Source organism: Lonchura striata, chromosome 26, assembly GCF_050655825.1.
Source record: "Lonchura striata isolate lonStrDom1 chromosome 26, ASM5065582v1, whole genome shotgun sequence".
Classification (NCBI taxonomy): domain Eukaryota; kingdom Metazoa; phylum Chordata; class Aves; order Passeriformes; family Estrildidae; genus Lonchura; species Lonchura striata.
Window position 1 is genome coordinate 3371884 of NC_140728.1, and position 21686 is coordinate 3393569.

The window sequence follows — 21686 nt, forward strand, 5'->3', positions numbered from 1 at the left end:
GACAACTTCGGTGTGGGGTCCATCCTTCGATATAAGGCTTCTTTGCAGTGAGGCTCCAGCCCAGAGCCAGGGGCCCCTGGGCACATCCTTTGGCCATTTTCCCTGGGAAAGAAAACTCAGCAGTCCAGGTTCCTGATGTCAGTTTGTAGGGCTGCCTTGGGTCTATCAGGGCAGCACAAGTTTGAGGTGGGGACAACTTCGGTGTGGGGTCCATCCTTCGATATAAGGATTTTTTGCAGTCAGGGCCAGGGGCCCCCGGGCACATCCTTTTTCCATTTTCCCTGGGAAAGAAAACTCAGCAGTCCAGGTTCCTGATGTCAGTTTGTAGGGCTCCCTTGGGTCTATCAGGGCAGCACAAGTTTGAGGTGGGGACAACTTCGGTGTGGGGTCCATCCTTCGATATAAGGATTTTTTGAACTGTGGCCCCAGCCCTGGGCCATGGGGCCCTGGGCACATCCTTTTTCCATTTTCCCTGGGAAAGAAAACTCAGCAGTCCAGGTTCCTGATGTCAGTTTGTAGGGCTGCCTTGGGTCTATCAGGGCAGCACAAGTTTGAGGTGGGGACAACTTCGGTGTGGGGTCCATCCTTCGATATAAGGATTTTTTGCAGTGAGGCTCCAGCCCAGAGCCATGGGCCCCTGGGCACATCCTTTTTCCATTTTCCCTGGGAAAGAAAACTCAGCAGTCCAGGTTCCTCATTTCAGTTTGTAGGGCTCCCTTGGGTCTATCAGGGCAGCACAAGTTTGAGGTGGGGACAACTTCGGTGTGGGGTCCATCCTTCGATATAAGGATTTTTTGCAGTGAGGCTCCAGCCCAGAGCCAGGGGCCCCTGGGCACATCCTTTGGCCATTTTCCCTGGGAAAGAAAACTCAGCAGTCCAGGTTCCTGATGTCAGTTTGTAGGGCTCCCTTGGGTTTATCAGGGCAGCACAAGTTTGAGGTGGGGACAACTTCTGTGTGGGGTCCATCCTTCGATATAAGGATTCTTTGCAGTCAGGGCCAGGGGCCCCCGGGCACATCCTTTTTCCATTTTCCCTGGGAAAGAAAACTCAGCAGTCCAGGTTCCTGATGTCAGTTTGTAGGGCTCCCTTGGGTCTATCAGGGCAGCACAAGTTTGAGGTGGGGACAACTTCGGTGTGGGGTCCATCCTTCGATATAAGGATTTTTTGCAGTCAGGGCCAGGGGCCCCCGGGCACATCCTTTTTCCATTTTCCCTGGGAAAGAAAACTCAGCATTCCAGGTTCCTGATGTCAGTTTGTAGGGCTCCCTTGGGTCTATCAGGGCAGCACAAGTTTGAGGTGGGGACAGCTTCGGTGTGAGGTCCATCCTTCGATATAAGGATTTTTTGAACTGTGGCCACAGCCCTGGGCCATGGGCCCCTGGGCACATCCTTTTTCCATTTTCCCTGGGAAAGAAAACTCCGCAGTCCAGGTTCCTGATGTCAGTTTGTAGGGCTCCCTTGGGTCTATCAGGGCAGCACAAGTTTGAGGTGGGGACAACTTTGATGTGGGGTCCATCCTTCGATATAAGGATTTTTTGCAGTGAGGCTCCAACCCAGAGCCAGGGGCCCCTGGGCACATCCTTTTTCCATTTTCCCTGGGAAAGAAAACTCAGCAGTCCAGGTTCCTGATGTCAGTTTGTAGGGCTCCCTTGGGTTTATCAGGGCAGCACAAGTTTGAGGTGGGGACAACTTTGGTGTGGGGTCCATCCTTCGATATAAGGATTTTTCGCAGTCAGGGCCAGGGGCCCCCGGGCACATCCTTTTTCCATTTTCCCTGGGAAAGAAAATTCAGCAGTCCAGGTTCCTGATGTCAGTTTGTAGGGCTCCCTTGGGTCTATCAGGGCAGCACAAGTTTGAGGTGGGGACAGCTTCGGTGTGAGGTCCATCCTTCGATATAAGGATTTTTTGAACTGTGGCCACAGCCCTGGGCCATGGGCCCCTGGGCACATCCTTTTTCCATTTTCCCTGGGAAAGAACACTCCGCAGTCCAGGTTCCTGATGTCAGTTTGTAGGGCTCCCTTGGGTCTATCAGGGCAGCACAAGTTTGAGGTGGGGACAACTTCGGTGTGGGGTCCATCCTTCGATATAAGGATTTTTTGTAGTGAGGGCCCTGCCCAGGGCCAGGGGCCCCCGGTCACATCCATTTTCCATTTTCCCTGGGAAAGAAAACTCAGCAGTCCAGGTTCCTGATGCCAGTTTGTAGGGCTCCCTTGGGTCTATCAGGGCAGCACAAGTTTGAGGTGGGGACAACTTTGGTGTGGGGTCCATCCTTCGATATAAGGATTTTTCACAGTCAGGGCCAGGGGCCCCTGGGCACACCCATTTTCCATTTTCCCTGGGAAAGAAAACTCAGCAGTCCAGGTTCCTGATGTCAGTTTGTAGGGCTCCCTTGGGTCTATCAGGGCAGCACAAGTTTGAGGTGGGGACAACTTCGGTGTGGGGTCCATCCTTCGATATAAGGATTTTTTGCAGTGAGGCTCCAGCCCAGAGCCAGGGGCCCCTGGGCACATCCTTTTTCCATTTTCCCTGGGAAAGAAAACTCATCAGTCCAGGTTCCTGATGTCAGTTTGTAGGGCTCCCTTGGGTCTATCAGGGCAGCACAAGTTTGAGGTGGGGACAACTTCGGTGTGGGGTCCATCCTTCGATATAAGGATTTTTCGCAGTCAGGGCCAGGGGCCCCCGGGCACATCCTTTGGCCATTTTCCCTGGGAAAGAAAACTCAGCAGTCCAGGTTCCTGATGTCAGTTTGTAGGGCTCCCTTGGGTCTATCAGGGCAGCACAAGTTTGAGGTGGGGACAACTTCGGTGTGGGGTCCATCCTTCGATATAAGGATTCTTTGCAGTGAGGCTCCAGCCCAGAGCCAGGGGCCCCTGGGCACATCCTTTTTCCATTTTCCCTGGGAAAGAAAACTCAGCAGTCCAGGTTCCTGATGTCAGTTTGTAGGGCTCCCTTGGGTGTATCAGGGCAGCACAAGTTTGAGGTGGGGACAACTTCGGTGTGGGGTCCATCCTTCGATATAAGGATTTTTTGCAGTCAGGGCCAGGGGCCCCTGGGCACATCCTTTTTCCATTTTCCCTGGGAAAGAAAACTCATCAGTCCAGGTTCCTGATGTCAGTTTGTAGGGCTCCCTTGGGTCTATCAGGGCAGCACAAGTTTGAGGTGGGGACAACTTCGGTGTGGGGTCCATCCTTCGATATAAGGATTTTTTGAACTGTGGCCCCAGCCCTGGGCCATGGGGCCCTGGGCACATCCTTTTTCCATTTTCCCTGGGAAAGAAAACTCAGCAGTCCAGGTTGCTGATGTCAGTTTGTAGGGCTCCCTTGGGTCTATCAGGGCAGCACAAGTTTGAGGTGGGGACAACTTCGCTGTGGGGTCCATCCTTCGATATAAGGATTTTTTGAACTGAGGCCCCAGCCATGGGCCATGGGCCCCTGGGCACATCCTTTTTCCATTTTCCCTGGGAAAGAAAACTCAGCAGTCCAGGTTCCTCATTTCAGTTTGTAGGGCTCCCTTGGGTCTATCAGGGCAGCACAAGTTTGAGGTGGGGACAACTTCGGTTTGGGGTCCATCCTTCGATATAAGGATTCTTTGCAGTGAGGCTCCAGCCCAGAGCCAGGGGCCCCTGGGCACATCCTTTGGCCATTTTCCCTGGGAAAGAAAACTCAGCAGTCCAGGTTCCTGATGTCAGTTTGTAGGGCTCCCTTGAGTCTATCAGGGCAGCACAAGTTTGAGGTGGGGACAGCTTCGGTGTGAGGTCCATCCTTCGATATAAGGATTTTTTGAACTGTGGCCACAGCCCTGGGCCATGGGCCCCTGGGCACATCCTTTTTCCATTTTCCCTGGGAAAGAAAACTCAGCAGTCCAGGTTCCTGATGTCAGTTTGTAGGGCTCCCTTGGGTCTATCAGGGCAGCACAAGTTTGAGGTGGGGACAACTTTGATGTGGGGTCCATCCTTCGATATAAGGATTTTTTGCAGTGAGGCTCCAACCCAGAGCCAGGGGCCCCTGGGCACATCCTTTTTCCATTTTCCCTGGGAAAGAAAACTCATCAGTCCAGGTTCCTGATGTCAGTTTGTAGGGCTCCCTTGGGTTTATCAGGGCAGCACAAGTTTGAGGTGGGGACAACTTTGGTGTGGGGTCCATCCTTCGATATAAGGATTTTTCGCAGTCAGGGCCAGGGGCCCCTGGGCACATCCTTTTTCCATTTTCCCTGGGAAAGAAAACTCAGCAGTCCAGGTTCCTGATGTCAGTTTGTAGGGCTCCCTTGGGTCTATCAGGGCAGCACAAGTTTGAGGTGGGGACAACTTCGGTGTGGGGTCCATCCTTCGATATAAGGATTTTTCGCAGTCAGGGCCAGGGGCCCCCGGGCACATCCTTTTTCCATTTTCCCTGGGAAAGAAAACTCATCAGTCCAGGTTCCTGATGTCAGTTTGTAGGGCTCCCTAGGGTTTATCAGGGCAGCACAAGTTTGAGGTGGGGACAACTTTGGTGTGGGGTCCATCCTTCGATATAAGGATTTTTCACAGTCAGGGCCAGGGGCCCCCGGGCACATCCTTTTTCCATTTTCCCTGGGAAAGAAAACTCAGCAGTCCAGGTTCCTGATGTCAGTTTGTAGGGCTCCCTTGGGTCTATCAGGGCAGCACAAGTTTGAGGTGGGGACAACTTCGGTGTGGGGTCCATCCTTCGATATAAGGATTTCTGGAACTGTGGCCCCAGCCCTGGGCCATGGGGCCCTGGGCACATCCTTTTTCCATTTTCCCTGGGAAAGAAAACTCAGCAGTCCAGGTTCCTGATGTCAGTTTGTAGGGCTGCCTTGGGTCTATCAGGGCAGCACAAGTTTGAGGTGGGGACAACTTCGGTGTGGGGTCCATCCTTCGATATAAGGATTTTTTGCAGTGAGGCTCCAGCCCAGAGCCAGGGGCCCCTGGGCACATCCTTTGGCCATTTTCCCTGGGAAAGAAAACTCAGCAGTCCAGGTTCCTGATGTCAGTTTGTAGGGCTCCCTTGGGTCTATCAGGGCAGCACAAGTTTGAGGTGGGACAACTTTGGTGTGGGGTCCATCCTTCGATATAAGGATTTTTCGCAGTCAGGGCCAGGGGCCCCCGGGCACATCCTTTTTCCATTTTCCCTGGGAAAGAAAACTCAGCAGTCCAGGTTCCTGATGTCAGTTTGCAGGGCTCCCTTGGGTCTATCAGGGCAGCACAAGTTTGAGGTGGGGACAACTTCGGTGTGGGGTCCATCCTTCGATATAAGGATTTTTTGAACTGAGGCCCCAGCCCTGGGCCATGGGCCCCTGGGCACATCCTTTTTCCATTTTCCCTGGGAAAGAAAACTCAGCAGTCCAGGTTGCTGATGTCAGTTTGTAGGGCTGCCTTGGGTGTATCAGGGCAGCACAAGTTTGAGGTGGGGACAACTTCGGTGTGGGGTCCATCCTTCGATATAAGGATTCTTTGCAGTGAGGCTCCAGCCCAGAGCCAGGGGCCCCTGGGCTCATCCTTTGGCCATTTTCCCTGGGAAAGAAAACTCAGCAGTCCAGGTTCCTGATGTCAGTTTGTAGGGCTCCCTTGGGTTTATCAGGGCAGCACAAGTTTGAGGTGGGGACAACTTCGGTGTGGGGTCCATCCTTCGATATAAGGATTCTTTGCAGTCAGGGCCAGGGGCCCCCGGGCACATCCTTTTTCCATTTTCCCTGGGAAAGAAAACTCAGCAGTCCAGGTTCCTGATGTCAGTTTGTAGGGCTCCCTTGGGTCTATCAGGGCAGCACAAGTTTGAGGTGGGGACAACTTCGGTGTGGGGTCCATCCTTCGATATAAGGATTTTTTGCAGTCAGGGCCAGGGGCCCCCGGGCACATCCTTTTTCCATTTTCCCTGGGAAAGAAAACTCAGCATTCCAGGTTCCTGATGTCAGTTTGTAGGGCTCCCTTGGGTCTATCAGGGCAGCACAAGTTTGAGGTGGGGACAGCTTCGGTGTGAGGTCCATCCTTCGATATAAGGATTTTTTGAACTGTGGCCACAGCCCTGGGCCATGGGCCCCTGGGCACATCCTTTTTCCATTTTCCCTGGGAAAGAAAACTCCGCAGTCCAGGTTCCTGATGTCAGTTTGTAGGGCTCCCTTGGGTCTATCAGGGCAGCACAAGTTTGAGGTGGGGACAACTTTGATGTGGGGTCCATCCTTCGATATAAGGATTTTTTGCAGTGAGGCTCCAACCCAGAGCCAGGGGCCCCTGGGCACATCCTTTTTCCATTTTCCCTGGGAAAGAAAACTCATCAGTCCAGGTTCCTGATGTCAGTTTGTAGGGCTCCCTTGGGTCTATCAGGGCAGCACAAGTTTGAGGTGGGGACAACTTTGGTGTGGGGTCCATCCTTCGATATAAGGAGTTTTTGCAGTCAGGGCCAGGGGCCCCCGGGCAGATCCTTTGGCCATTTTCCCTGGGAAAGAAAACTCAGCAGTCCAGGTTCCTGATGTCATTTTGTAGGGCTCCCTTGGGTCTATCAGGGCAGCACAAGTTTGAGGTGGGGACAACTTCGGTGTGGGGTCCATCCTTCGATATAAGGATTTTTTGCAGTGAGGCTCCAGCCCAGAGCCAGGGGCCCCTGGGCACATCCTTTTTCCATTTTCCCTGGGAAAGAAAACTCAGCAGTCCAGGTTCCTGATGTCAGTTTGTAGGGCTGCCTTGGGTCTATCAGGGCAGCACAAGTTTGAGGTGGGGACAACTTCGCTGTGGGGTCCATCCTTCGATATAAGGATTTTTTGAACTGAGGCCCCAGCCATGGGCCATGGGCCCCTGGGCACATCCTTTTTCCATTTTCCCTGGGAAAGAAAACTCAGCAGTCCAGGTTCCACATTTCAGTTTGTAGGGCTCCCTTGGGTCTATCAGGGCAGCACAAGTTTGAGGTGGGGACAACTTTGGTGTGGGGTCCATCCTTCGATATAAGGATTTTTCGCAGTCAGGGCCAGGGGCCCCCGGGCACATCCTTTTTCCATTTTCCCTGGGAAAGAAAACTCAGCAGTCCAGGTTCCTGATGTCAGTTTGTAGGGCTCCCTTGGGTTTATCAGGGCAGCACAAGTTTGAGGTGGGGACAACTTCGGTGTGGGGTCCATCCTTCGATATAAGGATTTTTTGAACTGTGGCCCCAGCCCTGGGCCATGGGGCCCTGGGCACATCCTTTTTCCATTTTCCCTGGGAAAGAAAACTCAGCAGTCCAGGTTCCTGATGTCAGTTTGTAGGGCTCCCTTGGGTTTATCAGGGCAGCACAAGTTTGAGGTGGGGACAACTTCGGTGTGGGGTCCATCCTTCGATATAAGGATTCTTTGCAGTCAGGGCCAGGGGCCCCCGGGCACATCCTTTTTCCATTTTCCCTGGGAAAGAAAACTCAGCAGTCCAGGTTCCTGATGTCAGTTTGTAGGGCTCCCTTGAGTCTATCAGGGCAGCACAAGTTTGAGGTGGGGACAACTTCGGTGTGGGGTCCATCCTTCGATATAAGGATTTTTTGCAGTCAGGGCCAGGGGCCCCCGGGCACATCCTTTTTCCATTTTCCCTGGGAAAGAAAACTCAGCATTCCAGGTTCCTGATGTCAGTTTGTAGGGCTCCCTTGGGTCTATCAGGGCAGCACAAGTTTGAGGTGGGGACAGCTTCGGTGTGAGGTCCATCCTTCGATATAAGGATTTTTTGAACTGTGGCCACAGCCCTGGGCCATGGGCCCCTGGGCACATCCTTTTTCCATTTTCCCTGGGAAAGAAAACTCCGCAGTCCAGGTTCCTGATGTCAGTTTGTAGGGCTCCCTTGGGTCTATCAGGGCAGCACAAGTTTGAGGTGGGGACAACTTTGATGTGGGGTCCATCCTTCGATATAAGGATTTTTTGCAGTGAGGCTCCAACCCAGAGCCAGGGGCCCCTGGGCACATCCTTTTTCCATTTTCCCTGGGAAAGAAAACTCATCAGTCCAGGTTCCTGATGTCAGTTTGTAGGGCTCCCCTGGGTTTATCAGGGCAGCACAAGTTTGAGGTGGGGACAACTTTGGTGTGGGGTCCATCCTTCGATATAAGGATTTTTCGCAGTCATGGCCAGGGGCCCCCGGGCACACCCTTTTTCCATTTTCCCTGGGAAAGAAAACTCAGCAGTCCAGGTTCCTGATGTCAGTTTGTAGGGCTCCCTTGGGTCTATCAGGGCAGCACAAGTTTGAGGTGGGGACAACTTCTGTGTGGGGTCCATCCTTCGATATAAGGATTTTTTGAACTGTGGCCACAGCCCTGGGCCATGGGCCCCTGGGCACATCCTTTTTCCATTTTCCCTGGGAAAGAAAACTCCGCAGTCCAGGTTCCTGATGTCAGTTTGTAGGGCTCCCTTGGGTCTATCAGGGCAGCACAAGTTTGAGGTGGGGACAACTTTGATGTGGGGTCCATCCTTCGATATAAGGATTTTTTGCAGTGAGGCTCCAACCCAGAGCCAGGGGCCCCTGGGCACATCCTTTTTCCATTTTCCCTGGGAAAGAAAACTCATCAGTCCAGGTTCCTGATGTCAGTTTGTAGGGCTCCCTAGGGTCTATCAGGGCAGCACAAGTTTGAGGTGGGGACAACTTTGGTGTGGGGTCCATCCTTCGATATAAGGATTTTTCACAGTCAGGGCCAGGGGCCCCCGGGCACATCCTTTTTCCATTTTCCCTGGGAAAGAAAACTCAGCAGTCCAGGTTCCTGATGTCAGTTTGTAGGGCTCCCTTGGGTCTATCAGGGCAGCACAAGTTTGAGGTGGGGACAACTTCGGTGTGGGGTCCATCCTTCGATATAAGGATTTCTGGAACTGTGGCCCCAGCCCTGGGCCATGGGGCCCTGGGCACATCCTTTTTCCATTTTCCCTGGGAAAGAAAACTCAGCAGTCCAGGTTCCTGATGTCAGTTTGTAGGGCTCCCTTGGGTGTATCAGGGCAGCACAAGTTTGAGGTGGGGACAACTTCGGTGTGGGGTCCATCCTTCGATATAAGGATTTTTTGCAGTGAGGCTCCAGCCCAGAGCCAGGGGCCCCTGGGCACATCCTTTGGCCATTTTCCCTGGGAAAGAAAACTCAGCAGTCCAGGTTCCTGATGTCAGTTTGTAGGGCTCCCTTGGGTCTATCAGGGCAGCACAAGTTTGAGGTGGGACAACTTTGGTGTGGGGTCCATCCTTCGATATAAGGATTTTTCGCAGTCAGGGCCAGGGGCCCCCGGGCACATCCTTTTTCCATTTTCCCTGGGAAAGAAAACTCAGCAGTCCAGGTTCCTGATGTCAGTTTGTAGGGCTCCCTTGGGTCTATCAGGGCAGCACAAGTTTGAGGTGGGGACAACTTCGGTGTGGGGTCCATCCTTCGATATAAGGATTTTTTGAACTGAGGCCCCAGCCCTGGGCCATGGGCCCCTGGGCACATCCTTTTTCCATTTTCCCTGGGAAAGAAAACTCAGCAGTCCAGGTTGCTGATGTCAGTTTGTAGGGCTCCCTTGGGTGTATCAGGGCAGCACAAGTTTGAGGTGGGGACAACTTCGGTGTGGGGTCCATCCTTCGATATAAGGATTCTTTGCAGTGAGGCTCCAGCCCAGAGCCAGGGGCCCCTGGGCTCATCCTTTGGCCATTTTCCCTGGGAAAGAAAACTCATCAGTCCAGGTTCCTGATGTCAGTTTGTAGGGCTCCCTTGGGTTTATCAGGGCAGCACAAGTTTGAGGTGGGGACAACTTTGGTGTGGGGTCCATCCTTCGATATAAGGATTTTTCACAGTCAGGGCCAGGGGCCCCCGGGCACATCCTTTTTCCATTTTCCCTGGGAAAGAAAACTCAGCAGTCCAGGTTCCTGATGTCAGTTTGTAGGGCTCCCTTGGGTGTATCAGGGCAGCACAAGTTTGAGGTGGGGACAACTTTGGTGTGGGGTCCATCCTTCGATATAAGGATTTTTCGCAGTCAGGGCCAGGGGCCCCCGGGCACATCCTTTTTCCATTTTCCCTGGGAAAGAAAACTCAGCAGTCCAGGTTCCTGATGTCAGTTTGTAGGGCTCCCTTGGGTCTATCAGGGCAGCACAAGTTTGAGGTGGGGACAACTTTGATGTGGGGTCCATCCTTCGATATAAGGATTTTTTGCAGTGAGGCTCCAACCCAGAGCCAGGGGCCCCTGGGCACATCCTTTTTCCATTTTCCCTGGGAAAGAAAACTCAGCAGTCCAGGTTCCTGATTTCAGTTTGTAGGGCTCCCTTGGGTCTATCAGGGCAGCACAAGTTTGAGGTGGGGACAACTTTGGTGTGGGGTCCATCCTTCGATATAAGGATTTTTCACAGTCAGGGCCAGGGGCCCCCGGGCACATCCTTTTTCCATTTTCCCTGGGAAAGAAAACTCAGCAGTCCAGGTTCCTGATGTCAGTTTGTAGGGCTCCCTTGGGTCTATCAGGGCAGCACAAGTTTGAGGTGGGGACAACTTCGGTGTGGGGTCCATCCTTCGATATAAGGATTTTTTGAACTGTGGCCCCAGCCCTGGGCCATGGGGCCCTGGGCACATCCTTTTTCCATTTTCCCTGGGAAAGAAAACTCAGCAGTCCAGGTTCCTGATGTCAGTTTGTAGGGCTCCCTTGGGTCTATCAGGGCAGCACAAGTTTGAGGTGGGGACAACTTCGGTGTGGGGTCCATCCTTCGATATAAGGATTTTTTGCAGTGAGGCTCCAGCCCAGAGCCAGGGGCCCCTGGGCACATCCTTTGGCCATTTTCCCTGGGAAAGAAAACTCAGCAGTCCAGGTTCCTGATGTCAGTTTGTAGGGCTCCCTTGGGTCTATCAGGGCAGCACAAGTTTGAGGTGGGACAACTTTGGTGTGGGGTCCATCCTTCGATATAAGGATTTTTCGCAGTCAGGGCCAGGGGCCCCCGGGCACATCCTTTTTCCATTTTCCCTGGGAAAGAAAACTCAGCATTCCAGGTTCCTGATGTCAGTTTGTAGGGCTCCCTTGGGTCTATCAGGGCAGCACAAGTTTGAGGTGGGGACAGCTTCGGTGTGAGGTCCATCCTTCGATATAAGGATTTTTTGAACTGTGGCCACAGCCCTGGGCCATGGGCCCCTGGGCACATCCTTTTTCCATTTTCCCTGGGAAAGAAAACTCCGCAGTCCAGGTTCCTGATGTCAGTTTGTAGGGCTCCCTTGGGTCTATCAGGGCAGCACAAGTTTGAGGTGGGGACAACTTTGATGTGGGGTCCATCCTTCGATATAAGGATTTTTTGCAGTGAGGCTCCAACCCAGAGCCAGGGGCCCCTGGGCACATCCTTTTTCCATTTTCCCTGGGAAAGAAAACTCATCAGTCCAGGTTCCTGATGTCAGTTTGTAGGGCTCCCTTGGGTCTATCAGGGCAGCACAAGTTTGAGGTGGGGACAACTTTGGTGTGGGGTCCATCCTTCGATATAAGGAGTTTTTGCAGTCAGGGCCAGGGGCCCCCGGGCAGATCCTTTGGCCATTTTCCCTGGGAAAGAAAACTCAGCAGTCCAGGTTCCTGATGTCATTTTGTAGGGCTCCCTTGGGTCTATCAGGGCAGCACAAGTTTGAGGTGGGGACAACTTCGGTGTGGGGTCCATCCTTCGATATAAGGATTTTTCGCAGTCAGGGCCAGGGGCCCCCGGGCACATCCTTTTTCCATTTTCCCTGGGAAAGAAAACTGAGCAGTCCAGGTTCCTGATGTCAGTTTGTAGGGCTCCCTTGGGTGTATCAGGGCAGCACAAGTTTGAGGTGGGGACAACTTCGGTGTGGGGTCCATCCTTCGATATAAGGATTTTTTGCAGTCAGGGCCAGGGGCCCCCGGGCACATCCTTTTTCCATTTTCCCTGGGAAAGAAAACTCAGCAGTCCAGGTTCCTGATGTCAGTTTGTAGGGCTCCCTTGGGTTTATCAGGGCAGCACAAGTTTGAGGTGGGGACAACTTCGGTGTGGGGTCCATCCTTCGATATAAGGATTTTTTGAACTGTGGCCCCAGCCCTGGGCCATGGGGCCCTGGGCACATCCTTTTTCCATTTTCCCTGGGAAAGAAAACTCAGCAGTCCAGGTTCCTGATGTCAGTTTGTAGGGCTGCCTTGGGTCTATCAGGGCAGCACAAGTTTGAGGTGGGGACAACTTCGGTGTGGGGTCCATCCTTCGATATAAGGATTTTTTGCAGTCAGGGCCATGGGCCCCTGGGCACATCCTTTTTCCATTTTCCCTGGGAAAGAAAACTCAGCAGTCCAGGTTCCTGATGTCAGTTTGTAGGGCTCCCTTGGGTCTATCAGGGCAGCACAAGTTTGAGGTGGGGACAACTTCGGTGTGGGGTCCATCCTTCGATATAAGGATTCTTTGCAGTGAGGCTCCAGCCCAGAGCCAGGGGCCCCTGGGCACATCCTTTTTCCATTTTCCCTGGGAAAGAAAACTCAGCAGTCCAGGTTGCTGATGTCAGTTTGTAGGGCTCCCTTGGGTCTATCAGGGCAGCACAAGTTTGAGGTGGGGACAACTTCGGTGTGGGGTCCATCCTTCGATATAAGGATTTTTTGAAGTCAGGGCCAGGGGCCCCCGGGCACATCCTTTTTCCATTTTCCCTGGGAAAGAAAACTCAGCATTCCAGGTTCCTGATGTCAGTTTGTAGGGCTCCCTTGGGTCTATCAGGGCAGCACAAGTTTGAGGTGGGGACAGCTTCGGTGTGAGGTCCATCCTTCGATATAAGGATTTTTTGAACTGTGGCCACAGCCCTGGGCCATGGGCCCCTGGGCACAACCTTTGGACATTTTCCCTGGGAAAGAAAACTCAGCAGTCCAGGTTCCTGATGTCAGTTTGTAGGGCTCCCTTGGGTCTATCAGGGCAGCACAAGTTTGAGGTGGGGACAACTTTGATGTGGGGTCCATCCTTCGATATAAGGATTTTTTGCAGTGAGGCTCCAACCCAGAGCCAGGCGCCCCTGGGCACATCCTTTTTCCATTTTCCCTGGGAAAGAAAACTCAGCAGTCCAGGTTCCTGATGTCAGTTTGTAGGGCTCCCTTGGGTCTATCAGGGCAGCACAAGTTTGAGGTGGGGTCCATCCTTCGATATAAGGATTTTTCGCAGTCAGGGCCAGGGGCCCCCGGGCACATCCTTTTTCCATTTTCCCTGGGAAAGAAAACTCAGCAGTCCAGGTTCCTGATGTCAGTTTGTAGGGCTCCCTTGGGTCTATCAGGGCAGCACAAGTTTGAGGTGGGGACAACTTCGGTGTGGGGTCCATCCTTCGATATAAGGATTTTTTGCAGTCAGGGCCAGGGGCCCCTGGGCACATCCTTTTTCCATTTTCCCTGGGAAAGAAAACTCAGCATTCCAGGTTCCTGACGTCAGCTTGTAGGGCTCCCTTGGGTCTATCAGGGCAGCACAAGTTTGAGGTGGGGACAACTTCGGTGTGGGGTCCATCCTTCGATATAAGGATTTTTTGTAGTGAGGCCCCAGGGCCATGGGCCCCTGGGCACATCCTTTTTCCATTTTCCCTGGGAAAGAAAACTCAGCAGTCCAGGTTCCTGATGTCAGTTTGTAGGGCTCCCTTGGGTCTATCAGGGCAGCACAAGTTTGAGGTGGAGACAACTTCGGTGTTGGGTCCATCCTTCGATATAAGGAGTTTTTGCAGTGAGGCTCCAGCCCAGAGCCAGGGGCCCCTGGGCACATCCTTTGGCCATTTTCCCTGGGAAAGAAAACTCAGCAGTCCAGGTTCCTGATGTCAGTTTGTAGGGCTCCCTTGGGTCTATCAGGGCAGCACAAGTTTGAGGTGGGGACAACTTCTGTGTGGGGTCCATCCTTCGATATAAGGATTCTTTGCAGTCAGGGCCAGGGGCCCCCGGGCACAACCTTTTTCCATTTTCCCTGGGAAAGAAAACTCAGCAGTCCAGGTTCCTGATGTCAGTTTGCAGGGCTCCCTTGGGTCTATCAGGGCAGCACAAGTTTGAGGTGGGGACAACTTTGATGTGGGGTCCATCCTTCGATATAAGGATTTTTTGCAGTGAGGCTCCAACCCAGAGCCAGGGGCCCCTGGGCACATCCTTTTTCCATTTTCCCTGGGAAAGAAAACTCAGCAGTCCAGGTTCCTGATGTCAGTTTGTAGGGCCCCCTTGGGTTTATCAGGGCAGCACAAGTTTGAGGTGGGGACAACTTTGGTGTGGGGTCCATCCTTCGATATAAGGATTTTTCGCAGTCAGGGCCAGGGGCCCCCGGGCACATCCTTTTTCCATTTTCCCTGGGAAAGAAAACTCAGCAGTCCAGGTTCCTGATGTCAGTTTGTAGGGCTCCCTTGGGTCTATCAGGGCAGCACAAGTTTGAGGTGGGGACAACTTCGGTGTGGGGTCCATCCTTCGATATAAGGATTTTTTGAACTGAGGCCCCAGCCCTGGGCCATGGGCCCCTGGGCACATCCTTTTTCCATTTTCCCTGGGAAAGAAAACTCAGCAGTCCAGGTTGCTGATGTCAGTTTGTAGGGCTCCCTTGGGTGTATCAGGGCAGCACAAGTTTGAGGTGGGGACAACTTCGGTGTGGGCTCCATCCTTCGATATAAGGATTCTTTGCAGTCAGGGCCAGGGGCCCCCGGGCACATGCTTTTTCCATTTTCCCTGGGAAAGAAAACTCAGCAGTCCAGGTTCCTGATGTCAGTTTGTAGGGCTCCCTTGGGTCTATCAGGGCAGCACAAGTTTGAGGTGGGGACAACTTCGGTGTGGGGTCCATCCTTCGATATAAGGATTTTTTGCAGTCAGGGCCAGGGGCCCCCGGGCACATCCTTTTTCCATTTTCCCTGGGAAAGAAAACTCAGCATTCCAGGTTCCTGATGTCAGTTTGTAGGGCTCCCTTGGGTCTATCAGGGCAGCACAAGTTTGAGGTGGGGACAGCTTCGGTGTGAGGTCCATCCTTCGATATAAGGATTTTTTGAACTGTGGCCCCAGCCCTGGGCCATGGGCCCCTGGGCACATCCTTTTTCCATTTTCCCTGGGAAAGAAAACTCCGCAGTCCAGGTTCCTGATGTCAGTTTGTAGGGCTCCCTTGGGTCTATCAGGGCAGCACAAGTTTGAGGTGGGGACAACTTTGATGTGGGGTCCATCCTTCGATATAAGGATTTTTTGCAGTGAGGCTCCAACCCAGAGCCAGGGGCCCCTGGGCACATCCTTTTTCCATTTTCCCTGGGAAAGAAAACTCATCAGTCCAGGTTCCTGATGTCAGTTTGTAGGGCTCCCTTGGGTCTATCAGGGCAGCACAAGTTTGAGGTGGGGACAACTTCGGTGTGGGGTCCATCCTTCGATATAAGGATTTTTCGCAGTCAGGGCCAGGGGCCCCCGGGCAGATCCTTTGGCCATTTTCCCTGGGAAAGAAAACTCAGCAGTCCAGGTTCCTGATGTCATTTTGTAGGGCTCCCTTGGGTCTATCAGGGCAGCACAAGTTTGAGGTGGGGACAACTTCGGTGTGGGGTCCATCCTTCGATATAAGGATTCTTTGCAGTGAGGCTCCAGCCCAGAGCCAGGGGCCCCTGGGCACATCCTTTTTCCATTTTCCCTGGGAAAGAAAACTCAGCAGTCCAGGTTCCTGATGTCAGTTTGTAGGGCTCCCTTGGGTGTATCAGGGCAGCACAAGTTTGAGGTGGGGACAACTTCGGTGTGGGGTCCATCCTTCGATATAAGGATTTTTTGCAGTCAGGGCCAGGGGCCCCCGGGCACATCCTTTTTCCATTTTCCCTGGGAAAGAAAACTCAGCAGTCCAGGTTCCTGATGTCAGTTTGTAGGGCTCCCTTGGGTCTATCAGGGCAGCACAAGTTTGAGGTGGGGACAACTTCGGTGTGGGGTCCATCCTTCGATATAAGGATTTTTTGAACTGTGGCCCCAGCCCTGGGCCATGGGGCCCTGGGCACATCCTTTTTCCATTTTCCCTGGGAAAGAAAACTCAGCAGTCCAGGTTCCTGATGTCAGTTTGTAGGGCTCCCTTGGGTTTATCAGGGCAGCACAAGTTTGAGGTGGGGACAACTTCTGTGTGGGGTCCATCCTTCGATATAAGGATTCTTTGCAGTCAGGGCCAGGGGCCCCCGGGCACATCCTTTTTCCATTTTCCCTGGGAAAGAAAACTCAGCAGTCCAGGTTGCTGATGTCAGTTTGTAGGGCTCCCTTGGGTCTATCAGGGCAGCACAAGTTTGAGGTGGGGACAACTTCGGTGTGGGGTCCATCCTTCGATATAAGGATTTTTTGCAGTCAGGGCCAGGGGCCCCCGGGCACATCCTTTTTCCATTTTCCCTGGGAAAGAAAACTCAGCATTCCAGGTTCCTGATGTCGGTTTGTAGGGCTCCCTTGGGTCTATCAGGGCAGCACAAGTTTGAGGTGGGGACAGCTTCGGTGTGAGGTCCATCCTTCGATATAAGGATTTTTTGAACTGTGGCCACAGCCCTGGGCCATGGGCCCCTGGGCACATCCTTTTTCCATTTTCCCTGGGAAAGAAAACTCCGCAGTCCAGGTTCCTGATGTCAGTTTGTAGGGCTCCCTTGGGTCTATCAGGGCAGCACAAGTTTGAGGTGGGGACAACTTTGATGTGGGGTCCATCCTTCGATATAAGGATTTTTTGCAGTGAGGCTCCAACCCAGAGCCAGGGGCCCCTGGGCACATCCTTTTTCCATTATCCCTGGGAAAGAAAACTCAGCAGTCCAGGTTCCTGATGTCAGTTTGTAGGGCTCCCTTGGGTTTATCAGGGCAGCACAAGTTTGAGGTGGGGACAACTTTGGTGTGGGGTCCATCCTTCGATATAAGGATTTTTCGCAGTCAGGGCCAGGGGCCCCCGGGCACATCCTTTTTCCATTTTCCCTGGGAAAGAAAACTCAGCAGTCCAGGTTCCTGATGTCAGTTTGTAGGGCTCCCTTGGGTTTATCAGGGCAGCACAAGTTTGAGGTGGGGACAACTTTGGTGTGGGGTCCATCCTTCGATATAAGGATTTTTTGCAGTGAGGCTCCAGCCCAGAGCCAGGGGCCCCTGGGCACATCCTTTGGCCATTTTCCCTGGGAAAGAAAACTCAGCAGTCCAGGTTCCTGATGTCAGTTTGTAGGGCTCCCTTGGATCTATCAGAGCAGCACAAGTTTGAGGTGGGGACAACTTTGGTGTGGGGTCCATCCTTCGATATAAGGATTTTTTGCAGTCAGGGCCAGGGGCCCCTGGGCACATCCTTTTTCCATTTTCCCTGGGAAAGAAAACTCAGCAGTCCAGGTTCCTGATGTCAGTTTGTAGGGCTCCCTTGGGTCTATCAGGGCAGCACAAGTTTGAGGTGGGGACAACTTCGGTGTGGGGTCCATCCTTCGATATAAGGATTTTTTGAACTGAGGCCCCAGCCCTGGGCCATGGGGCCCTGGGCACATCCTTTTTCCATTTTCCCTGGGAAAGAAAACTCAGCAGTCCAGGTTCCTGATGTCAGTTTGTAGGGCTCCCTTGGGTCTATCAGGGCAGCACAAGTTTGAGGTGGGGACAACTTCGGTGTGGGGTCCATCCTTCGATATAAGGATTCTTTGCAGTGAGGCTCCAGCCCAGAGCCAGGGGCCCCTGGGCACATCCTTTTTCCATTTTCCCTGGGAAAGAAAACTCAGCAGTCCAGGTTCCTGATGTCAGTTTGTAGGGCTCCCTTGGGCCTATCAGGGCAGCACAAGTTTGAGGTGGGGACAACTTTGGTGTGGGGTCCATCCTTCGATATAAGGATTCTTTGCAGTCAGGGCCAGGGGCCCCCGGGCACATCCTTTTTCCATTTTCCCTGGGAAAGAAAACTCAGCAGTCCAGGTTGCTGATGTCAGTTTGTAGGGCTCCCTTGGGTCTATCAGGGCAGCACAAGTTTGAGGTGGGGACAACTTCGGTGTGGGGTCCATCCTTCGAAATAAGGATTTTTTGAAGTCAGGGCCAGGGGCCCCCGGGCACATCCTTTTTCCATTTTCCCGGGGAAAGAAAACTCAGCATTCCAGGTTCCTGATGTCAGTTTGTAGGGCTCCCTTGGGTCTATCAGGGCAGCACAAGTTTGAGGTGGGGACAGCTTCGGTGTGAGGTCCATCCTTCGATATACGGATTTTTTGAACTGTGGCCACAGCCCTGGGCCATGGGCCCCTGGGCACAACCTTTGGACATTTTCCCTGGGAAAGAAAACTCAGCAGTCCAGGTTCCTGATGTCAGTTTGTAGGGCTCCCTTGGGTCTATCAGGGCAGCACAAGTTTGAGGTGGGGACAACTTTGGTGTGGGGTCCATCCTTCGATATAAGGATTTTTCGCAGTCAGGGCCAGGGGCCCCCGGGCACATCCTTTTTCCATTTTCCCTGGGAAAGAAAACTCAGCAGTCCAGGTTCCTGATGTCAGTTTGTAGGGCTCCCTTGGGTCTATCAGGGCAGCACAAGTTTGAGGTGGGGACAACTTCGGTGTGGGGTCCATCCTTCGATATAAGGATTTTTTGCAGTCAGGGCCAGGGGCCCCTGGGCACATCCTTTTTCCATTTTCCCTGGGAAAGAAAACTCATCAGTCCAGGTTCCTGATGTCAGTTTGTAGGGCTCCCTTGGGTCTATCAGGGCAGCACAAGTTTGAGGTGGAGACAACTTCGGTGTTGGGTCCATCCTTCGATATAAGGAGTTTTTGCAGTGAGGCTCCAGCCCAGAGCCAGGGGCCCCTGGGCACATCCTTTGGCCATTTTCCCTGGGAAAGAAAACTCAGCAGTCCAGGTTCCTGATGTCAGTTTGTAGGGCTCCCTTGGGTCTATCAGGGCAGCACAAGTTTGAGGTGGGGACAACTTCGGTGTGGGGTCCATCCTTCGATATAAGGATTTTTTGCAGTCAGGGCCAGGGGCCCCTGGGCACATCCTTTTTCCATTTTCCCTGGGAAAGAAAACTCCGCAGTCCAGGTTCCTGATGTCAGTTTGTAGGGCTCCCTTGGGTCTATCAGGGCAGCACAAGTTTGAGGTGGGGACAACTTCGGTGTGGGGTCCATCCTTCGATATAAGGATTTTTTGCAGTGAGGCTCCAGTCCAGAGCCAGGGGCCCCTGGGCACATCCTTTGGCCATTTTCCCTGGGAAAGAAAACTCAGCAGTCCAGGTTCCTGATGTCAGTTTGTAGGGCTCCCTTGGGTTTATCAGGGCAGCACAAGTTTGAGGTGGGGACAACTTCTGTGTGGGGTCCATCCTTCGATATAAGGATTTTTTGCAGTCAGGGCCAGGGGCCCCCGGGCACAACCTATTTCCATTTTCCCTGGGAAAGAAAACTCAGCAGTCCAGGTTCCTGATGTCAGTTTGCAGGGCTCCCTTGGGTCTATCAGGGCAGCACAAGTTTGAGGTGGGGACAACTTTGATGTGGGGTCCATCCTTCGATATAAGGATTTTTTGCAGTGAGGCTCCAACCCAGAGCCAGGGGCCCCTGGGCACATCCTTTTTCCATTTTCCCTGGGAAAGAAAACTCAGCAGTCCAGGTTCCTGATGTCAGTTTGTAGGGCCCCCTTGGGTTTATCAGGGCAGCACAAGTTTGAGGTGGGGACAACTTTGGTGTGGGGTCCATCCTTCGATATAAGGATTTTTCGCAGTCAGGGCCAGGGGCCCCCGGGCACATCCTTTTTCCATTTTCCCTGGGAAAGAAAACTCAGCAGTCCAGGTTCCTGATGTCAGTTTGTAGGGCTGCCTTGGGTCTATCAGGGCAGCACAAGTTTGAGGTGGGGACAACTTCGGTGTGGGGTCCATCCTTCGATATAAGGATTTTTTGCAGTCAGGGCCAGGGGCCCCCGGGCACATCCTTTTTCCATTTTCCCTGGGAAAGAAAACTCAGCATTCCAGGTTCCTGATGTCAGTTTGTAGGGCTCCCTTGGGTCTATCAGGGCAGCACAAGTTTGAGGTGGGGACAGCTTCGGTGTGAGGTCCATCCTTCGATATAAGGATTTTTTGAACTGTGGCCCCAGCCCTGGGCCATGGGCCCCTGGGCACATCCTTTTTCCATTTTCCCTGGGAAAGAAAACTCCGCAGTCCAGGTTCCTGATGTCAGTTTGTAGGGCTCCCTTGGGTCTATCAGGGCAGCACAAGTTTGAGGTGGGGACAACTTTGATGTGGGGTCCATCCTTCGATATAAGGATTTTTTGCAGTGAGGCTCCAACCCAGAGCCAGGGGCCCCTGGGCACATCCTTTTTCCATTTTCCCTGGGAAAGAAAACTCATCAGTCCAGGTTCCTGATGTCAGTTTGTAGGGCTCCCTTGGGTCTATCAGGGCAGCACAAGTTTGAGGTGGGGACAACTTCGGTGTGGGGTCCATCCTTCGATATAAGGATTCTTTGCAGTGAGGCTCCAGCCCAGAGCCAGGGGCCCCTGGGCACATCCTTTTTCCATTTTCCCTGGGAAAGAAAACTCAGCAGTCCAGGTTCCTGATGTCAGTTTGTAGGGCTCCCTTGGGTGTATCAGGGCAGCACAAGTTTGAGGTGGGGACAACTTCGGTGTGGGGTCCATCCTTCGATATAAGGATTTTTTGCAGTCAGGGCCAGGGGCCCCCGGGCACATCCTTTTTCCATTTTCCCTGGGAAAGAAAACTCAGCAGTCCAGGTTCCTGATGTCAGTTTGTAGGGCTCCCTTGGGTCTATCAGGGCAGCACAAGTTTGAGGTGGGGACAACTTCGGTGTGGGGTCCATCCTTCGATATAAGGATTTTTTGAACTGTGGCCCCAGCCCTGGGCCATGGGGCCCTGGGCACATCCTTTTTCCATTTTCCCTGGGAAAGAAAACTCAGCAGTCCAGGTTCCTGATGTCAGTTTGTAGGGCTCCCTTGGGTTTATCAGGGCAGCACAAGTTTGAGGTGGGGACAACTTCTGTGTGGGGTCCATCCTTCGATATAAGGATTCTTTGCAGTCAGGGCCAGGGGCCCCCGGGCACATCCTTTTTCCATTTTCCCTGGGAAAGAAAACTCAGCAGTCCAGGTTGCTGATGTCAGTTTGTAGGGCTCCCTTGGGTCTATCAGGGCAGCACAAGTTTGAGGTGGGGACAACTTCGGTGTGGGGTCCATCCTTCGATATAAGGATTTTTTGCAGTCAGGGCCAGGGGCCCCCGGGCACATCCTTTTTCCATTTTCCCTGGGAAAGAAAACTCAGCATTCCAGGTTCCTGATGTCAGTTTGTAGGGCTCCCTTGGGTCTATCAGGGCAGCACAAGTTTGAGGTGGGGACAACTTCGGTGTGAGGTCCATCCTTCGATATAAGGATTTTTTGAACTGTGGCCACAGCCCTGGGCCATGGGCCCCTGGGCACATCCTTTTTCCATTTTCCCTGGGAAAGAAAACTCCGCAGTCCAGGTTCCTGATGTCAGTTTGTAGGGCTCCCTTGGGTCTATCAGGGCAGCACAAGTTTGAGGTGGGGACAACTTTGATGTGGGGTCCATCCTTCGATATAAGGATTTTTTGCAGTGAGGCTCCAACCCAGAGCCAGGGGCCCCTGGGCACATCCTTTTTCCATTATCCCTGGGAAAGAAAACTCAGCAGTCCAGGTTCCTGATGTCAGTTTGTAGGGCTCCCTTGGGTTTATCAGGGCAGCACAAGTTTGAGGTGGGGACAACTTCGGTGTGGGGTCCATCCTTCGATATAAGGATTTTTCGCAGTCAGGGCCAGGGGCCCCCGGGCACATCCTTTTTCCATTTTCCCTGGGAAAGAAAACTCAGCAGTCCAGGTTCCTGATGTCAGTTTGTAGGGCTCCCTTGGGTTTATCAGGGCAGCACAAGTTTGAGGTGGG